The sequence below is a fragment of the Camellia sinensis genome, chromosome 11 (genome assembly GCF_055761805.1).
Source record: "Camellia sinensis isolate YWXY chromosome 11, ASM5576180v1, whole genome shotgun sequence".
Classification (NCBI taxonomy): domain Eukaryota; kingdom Viridiplantae; phylum Streptophyta; class Magnoliopsida; order Ericales; family Theaceae; genus Camellia; species Camellia sinensis.
This window is the reverse complement of record NC_138971.1, coordinates 159,537,022-159,544,334: the sequence shown is the minus strand read 5'-3', so window position 1 is coordinate 159,544,334 and position 7,313 is coordinate 159,537,022. Positions and strand designations below refer to the sequence as shown.

Here is a 7,313-nt window from a genome sequence, read left to right as displayed (position 1 = left end):
TGGATGCCTCCAATCTTGTTCCTGCAAATCATTATGATTGATTTTCAGGACCACATTCCTTTTATTTAAGGGTGGTATAGATTTTTGGTATGTTGTTTGGCTTATGTCCCGTTGGGTACCTGTCACGCCCCAAACTTGCCCCTAAAAGTTTGGGCATGACCTACACAGAAACGGATGCATAACCTGGTATACATATCATATGGGGCCAGAACGGAAGCATTTACCAATATAAATTAACATAAATAAAAGAACTGCATCCATTGAGCGACCACTATCATGCCAGGATCACAGACAGAACATAAGGCAAATAAACATACAGTGACGTGCACCAGAGAGTTAGCTATGTACATATATATATACAGACCCAGCCCTCAGAATTGGGCGTAAAACAACATGGACAGGCAAAGGAATTATATATACATCAACCTTAAGCAAACAATCAGAGTGTAAAATCAAAAGTTTAGCAAAAAGGGCTGCCTTCACTTAAGTGCCTGGATACTCTGAGGTTGACAAAAGAGGCACGGATGCCATGGGTTAAAACTGACCTCCAGGTGGAGTGCCTACAGAAACAGATATAAGACAAAGTGAGTCAAGCTCAGTGAACAGTAGTACATAAACAATTTAAAGATTAACTTAATTTACTTACAATGTACACATTTCTCTAATTAGATAAGTAAATGCAAAAATCCTGTGGTTAGTCTGATTCTGTACACATTTCAGAACAGTCTTGTCGGTTCATAACTTCATAGGTTGGCCCTTGGCCTGATGGGTTCACACATTCACAAATTAACCCTTGGCTTAACTTAGATGCATAACTTCACAAATTGGCCCTCGGCCTTTGAGATTCATAGTTTCACAAGTTACAGATTCATACTTCACAAGTTGGCCCTCGGCCTCATACTTTCAGAATTCACAAGTTGGCCCTCGGCCTCATACTTTCAGAATTCACAAGTTCGCCCTCGGCCTCATAAGTTCACAAATTCACAAAGTGGCCCTCGGCCTCATAAGTTCACAAATTCACAAAGTGGCCCTCGGCCTCATAAGTTCACAAGTTATACCTTTCATATCTTCACAAATTATATCTTTCATAAGTTCACAAGTTATTCCTTTCATATCTTCAAAAATTATATCTTTCATAATTTCACATAACCAGGTGACCCATAAAGGGACTAAATTGGCTTTAAGCCCAGTTCTTGTATGTATGGACTCAAGAGGTGGTTCACATTGCAGCACTTAGTTTCGTACTAGGAATCAATAGTTCTTGAAGACTGAACAATTCATATTATGTCATAGCATAAACGAAGTGAATAAACATAACATAATAATGCCAGGTTCATACAAATACCGTTCACAATGGTGCACATAAATTTCCCTTTATGATTCATTACATGTAGCCATAGTCATCTTACATATAACAAAGTATTAATAATAATTATTTACAGAAACACGTGTCGTTACAGTACTATTCATGGGGATAGAACAATTCACACCATAACGTGAGTCATATAACAATGTTATTGATATTCAATTCTTTGACGTATAAGGAAACCCATGGTTCTGTTCGATTTTCATTTCGTTAATCCATTTTAGGCAGATGTCTATGTCATAAAACATGTATCGAACTAAATAAGGCTGTAGGAGTCCAGGATAGGACGTTCAAAATATCATGTTCCCATTAAGCGGGGTTTATATTCATAATCCCTTCTTGCCAACTAGTTGCATAATATTAATAATTCTTGTGCGGAGTTATAGGTAATTTACAGGTTATTATACATTAAGGATAACCATTAACCATAACCAGAATGTAGAGTAGTTTCAGCGTCATACCGAAGTGCACATAATCTTTCAATGTTCTCACTGATCCCTAAACAACATAAATGCTTACAAAGAACAGTGCGTTAACAATAAGAATTATTTACGGTAAGTAAACGTACGATTGCAGAACTACTACTCACAGTGATCGGTTCCCGGTGGTAATAGGACGATGTCCTCGTCTCGACCTACAAGTACAGTGCACAACACATAATATGAGATTATACTCGATCATTTACTTATTCTCTTTGATCATTCAATCAATTAGCCATGGTGGTACCAAGCTCATTATTTCTTAATAAGTTATACTCCATGTCACAGAAACAGGAGAAATCAATGGAAAATGGTTTAGGTGAAGAAATGGTATAAAATTAGTTGACAGAAAGTGAACATTCGTCACTAATTTGGGAATAACTATTTTTGTATTTAGAATTTGGGAGTGAGACCATTTCCATTGGAAACTAGACTTCCGGGGCTTGATTTTAGGCTCAAGAATCACTCAAAACGGAGCCACGAGGCAAAAGATATGCTTATTCAAAGATGGTTGGACAAAGCTGTCTCCCGCACGTGCGGGAAACAGGGCCGCACGTGCGGCTCTGGGCAGTGTGTAGTCCGAAAATGGCTCTTTTTGCTCCAACACTTGGTTTTTCCATTTTTAAGCTTGGTTCTTAACATAAATCACTCAAAAACATGTAGAATTGCCCTATAACATGATAAACTAACATCAACCATGTGTAATTTCATTTCAAACAATTCAATCTTTGTCTCAAAGTTCAAGATTAATGCTTAATCTTTCATGATCTTCAAGGTTCTTAAAAACACAACCCACAATCCACAAATTCACATGATTCCTGCATAATCTAAAGTTTATTTCATGATATCCATGAGCTTGAGCTCCACTCATAAACAAAATTAAAGAACTCAATTTCTAACTCCTCAAATTAGCTCAAGTAAATACATAGATAAACCTTAACCCCAAATGGGTTTAAATCTTCCAAGATCTCTATGATTTTACCAAATTGATACTTTAAACACAAGATTTCAAGATAGATTTTCATACCTAACTCAATCTTTGTCTATCTCTTAGCTCTCTTCAATTCCTCCAAGTCCCATGGGTGATCTTCTTTCTTTCCTTCAATTCTCTTCCATCATCTTCAAAGCCTCCATGGATGTTGGGAAAATTGACACTCTTCCCTCTCTCCCTTTCACGGTTTCCTCTCTCTCTCTTTAGATATTTTGTTTTTTGACACCAAAAGTATGAGTTCACCACTTATATAACTCATACACACCTATATATTTAATTATACAAGCTTTATCACAAATAAGGAGGGCCAAACACGCCCTTACGAATCGCGAAAAATTAAATTTCAATTAAACTTTCCAGATGACTCTAAAAATTATGATGATCATAAATATGTCCCCTATTCTGGTTTCTGAAGCCTCCAAGGCCTTCAATTTGCAGTACAAAGTTAACCACCCAAACGCACATTAACAAATCAGACAAATTAGATTTCCAATTATGTTTCCCAAATAGTTCTAAAAATTTTCATTAACACATCCAAGTCCTCAATTGTGATTTCTGAACCCAAAAAGGTCGGTAATTTCAATGGTACAGTCGTGGCTCAACAAATAATTTCTCAATTTGAACACATATCAATAAATCAAAATGCATTAACCCAATAGGCCGTAAAGGTAATCTCTAATACGGATTTTGGGGTCGTTACAGTACCATCCTTCCTCTTGAAATTCGAGACTTTCTGAGCCACATCATTAGCTCTATTATTCAAGAATCTTGGAACATGAGTTACATTTGCTACTTGAAATTGAGAGAGCAAATGTAATGCGACAACATAATATGGCAGCATACTTATACTTTGATACTTGAAAATCCCTTTTACTTGGTTAACGACCAATTGGGAATCTCCAAATATGTCAACTGCATGTACTTGTAATCCAATAAGAATTTCCAATCCCACTATCAAAGCTTCATAGTCAGCTTGGTTATTAGAACAAGCAGTTTCATTCACTCTGAAACCATGTGTGGTTTCTATTCCTTGTGGTGACTTGATCACTATACCAATTCCAGTTAGGCCATTGGCTTTCGATCCATCGAACCACATTTGCCATGGCTCGACACTAGCCATACTAAGTTCCATTATCTCTTGACTCTCTGTTTGAGATGGATGGTCTGTCAAAAAATTGGCTAAAACTTGTCCTTTCACTGCCTTTTGGAGAACATATTCTAAGTGAAATTCTGACAAGGCTAATACCCATTTGCCAATTCTTCCCCTCAACATAGGTCTAGATAACATAAATTTAACCAAATCTGTGGTTGCAATTACCAAGACAATCATAGGCAAAAGGTAATATCTTAATTTCATTGCAGCAAAATACAGTGCAAGGCAAAGCTTTTCTACAGCTGAATATTTACATTCACAAGAATTTAAAAACCTACTAAGATAATAAATAGCTTGCTCCTTGCCTTCTTCATTGTCTTGGGCCAAGAACGCTCCTAATGAATCTTCTGCTGCAGCTATGTACAACTTTAAAGGCTTAACGCCATTTGGTGGCATCAGTACTGGAGGGTTGGCCAAGTAGGCTTTGATTCCTTCGAAAGCACTTTGATGCTCCGTTGTCCACACAAATTCCTTTTCATCTTTCAGCCTTAATAAGGAAGAAAAAACTTTAGTTTTCCCTGCAGTGTTAGAAATGAATCTTCGAAGAAAATTAACCTGTTCAAAGAACTTTTGTTATTCTTTCTTACTTGATGGATGTCTGGCTTCAATGATGGCTTTGGCTTTATTCTGGTCGATCTGTATTCCTTTCTTGTGTACTACATAGCCTAAGAAGTTTCCAGATGATACGCCAAAAGCACACTTAAGAGGATTAAGCTTCAATTTGAACTTTCTCATTCTTTCAAAGGTTGCTTCTAGGTGAAACAGATGTTCCTCCATGGATTGGGATTTAACTACAATGTCATCAATATAACACTCTAAATACCCTCCAATAAGGTCATGAAAGATAGTGTTCATAGCCCTCTGATATGTGGCCCCAGCATTCTTTAGGCCAAATGGCATTTTAACCCATTCGAAGGTCCCAATATTCCCAGGATATCTAAATGCTGTCTTGTGAACATCTTCCTCCGCAATGCAGATTTGGTTAGAACCAGAGTGCCCATCCATCATTGATAAAATCTGATGTCCTGCTGAGCTATCCACCAGCAAATCTACTATAGGCATATGATATTCATCTTTCGGAGTTGCTAGATTTAGGTTTCTAAAATCGATGCATACCCTCATTTTGCCATTCTTCTTAACTACAGGCACAATATTAGATAGCCATTCAACATACCTGGTTGTCCTGATAAAGCCTGCCTTGAGTAGTCTAAGAATTTCATCCTTAACTTTTTGGATCACGTCTGAACCCATTCTTCTTGGTTTTTGTTTGTATGGCTTGAAGTTAGGCTTCATAGGAAGCCTATGTTCCACTAATGACCTATCCAATCCTGGTAGTTCATTATAAGACCATGCAAAACAATCTTTATATCTCCTCAGAATAACCAACAACTGGTTCCTATCAAGAGAATTCAACCAAGCACTTATATAAATGGGTTGTTGTACAGAATCTTCCCCTAAATTTATTTCTTCTAAGGGGTCTTGTATCTGAGTACTTACTGGAACTCATTCTTTGATTCCTTCTGGCTTCGAAGCAGTCTCTTTCCTGCGTTCTATTTCCAGGCTCTTTGATTCCACCTCTTTATCCTCCTCCTCATAGACAAAGTCTGTCCACAAGGTTTCTTCTTCCTGTATTTCTTGGACTTTTGTTTCTATGTCCAATGCACAGTATTTATCAAGAGTCAAAACTCTGGCTTGTTGCTGCTCCTGCTTGTAGCCAATCGTCATGATTTCTTTCTCTTACTCCCACACTTTCTGGACTATTGACTTTACATCCAATATTGAAAACTTAATTAAAGCCAAAGATCTAGCTTCTGGTGCTTCATCTTGTTGCCTATAACCAGGCATCATTGTCATCTTTAACGACCAGCTCTTCATCAGCACTCTCCAGGACTAAGTGCTTCAGGTGTGCTACTTCCTCATCAGTCGTTACTTCGGATGAGCCATCGGATTTCATCAGTATACTGAGCGGTGCCACGCCCTCAATATACAACTTGGCTTCTGCGAAATCCGCACAGGCTATGAAAGGTTGAGGATCTGCATTAATTTCCTCCGTCTCACCATTGCCTAGAGCCATTATCATTTTCTGATGCAAAGAGGAAGGCACACATTTGTTAGTGTGGATCCAATCTCTACCAAGTAAAGCATTGTACTTCGCATTGTTGTCGATGACGAAAAACGCCGTCATGCAGTCCCTGGTTCCCACACTCAGGTTGATGGGTAGAATTCCCTGGGCTATCTGTTTGTCTCCAGTAAAACTAGCAATGGTTGTACTGGTTGGGATCAACCTGGGATTCTTTTCCCCTAATTTCTTCAAGGAGGATTTCGGTAGTAAGTTCACCGCTGCTCCATTATCCACTAGGACTCGGTTTAATTGTATCCCAACGAAGAAGGCCTTAATGTACAAAGATTTAACATGTTGCGTCATAGAATTCGAGGGATATTCAAAAGGATATGAAAGGTTAATACTTACCACTTTTTCACTTTCATACTCAGCTTCCATTGGGGTAACCATCCCGGAATTATCTTGTACCATACTCGCTTGTGAGTCTTCACTAGAGATTGGAATTGGATCAATTTCTTGCCCCTCTTGATTCTTATCTCCAGCTTGGAATTCCTGCGGTAGTATGTGTACCATGTTTACTGATACTGGGGGAAACGAGCCAAATTGGATGGCTGGTTGTACCTGTTTCCCCTCTTGGCTACCTTGGTCAATTACCTCAGAAGCATCCTGCATGCTGCATTCTGGTACTTCATTGCTAACAGGTTCCATCGAATGGTTTTCCTCGACTGGTTTTTCAACCAAAAATGTTTGCTTGGCCATGAAAGCTTCGAACATTTCTTCTTCCACCATTTCTTTCTTTTGGCTCATGCCAATTTCTTCTTTTGTCTCACTACCACTCTCCATTAGAGCTTTCTCCAATCCTGCTAGGCTATCCTTCTTTCTGACTTTTAGTTCAGAATGAACCTTAGCCAACTGTTCTCTGCTGCAACCCACCTTGCTTTGTAGAACTGGCTTTGGAGTATGGTCTGACTTTCGATTCTTCTTTTCTTCAATCTTGTTCAACGAAGAACTCTCTCCACTTTCTTTCAGGTCTTGCTGGTATTGGGTGTACCTACGCTGAATTTTCCTTCTTTGTGATCTGGAAATAACGGGAACCATATCTGGTTCCTTCGTTCTTGGGTGTTTCAGCAATACCCAGTTGTTGGGGGCCACCAAAGGAGGCTTAACCATCCTACCTTGATTTCCAAAATTCGTTTGGGTAGGCATTTCCCTAGGTTTGTTCTGCATCACAAACCAATCTGGAACCCTAGGTACCCACGAAC

At 38.7% G+C, this 7,313-nt stretch overlaps 1 long non-coding RNA gene across 1 annotated transcript; it reads right to left on the bottom strand.

Moving 5' to 3' along the window:
• Positions 1-215: 215 nt before the first annotated feature.
• LOC145803325 (uncharacterized) lies at positions 216-3,349 on the bottom strand. Its single transcript, XR_014345425.1, has 3 exons — positions 2,873-3,349; positions 1,956-2,000; positions 216-560 (listed from the first exon to the last, which is right to left on the bottom strand). It is a non-coding gene; the product is annotated as an uncharacterized LOC145803325 (long non-coding RNA).
• Positions 3,350-7,313: the final 3,964 nt, after the last annotated feature.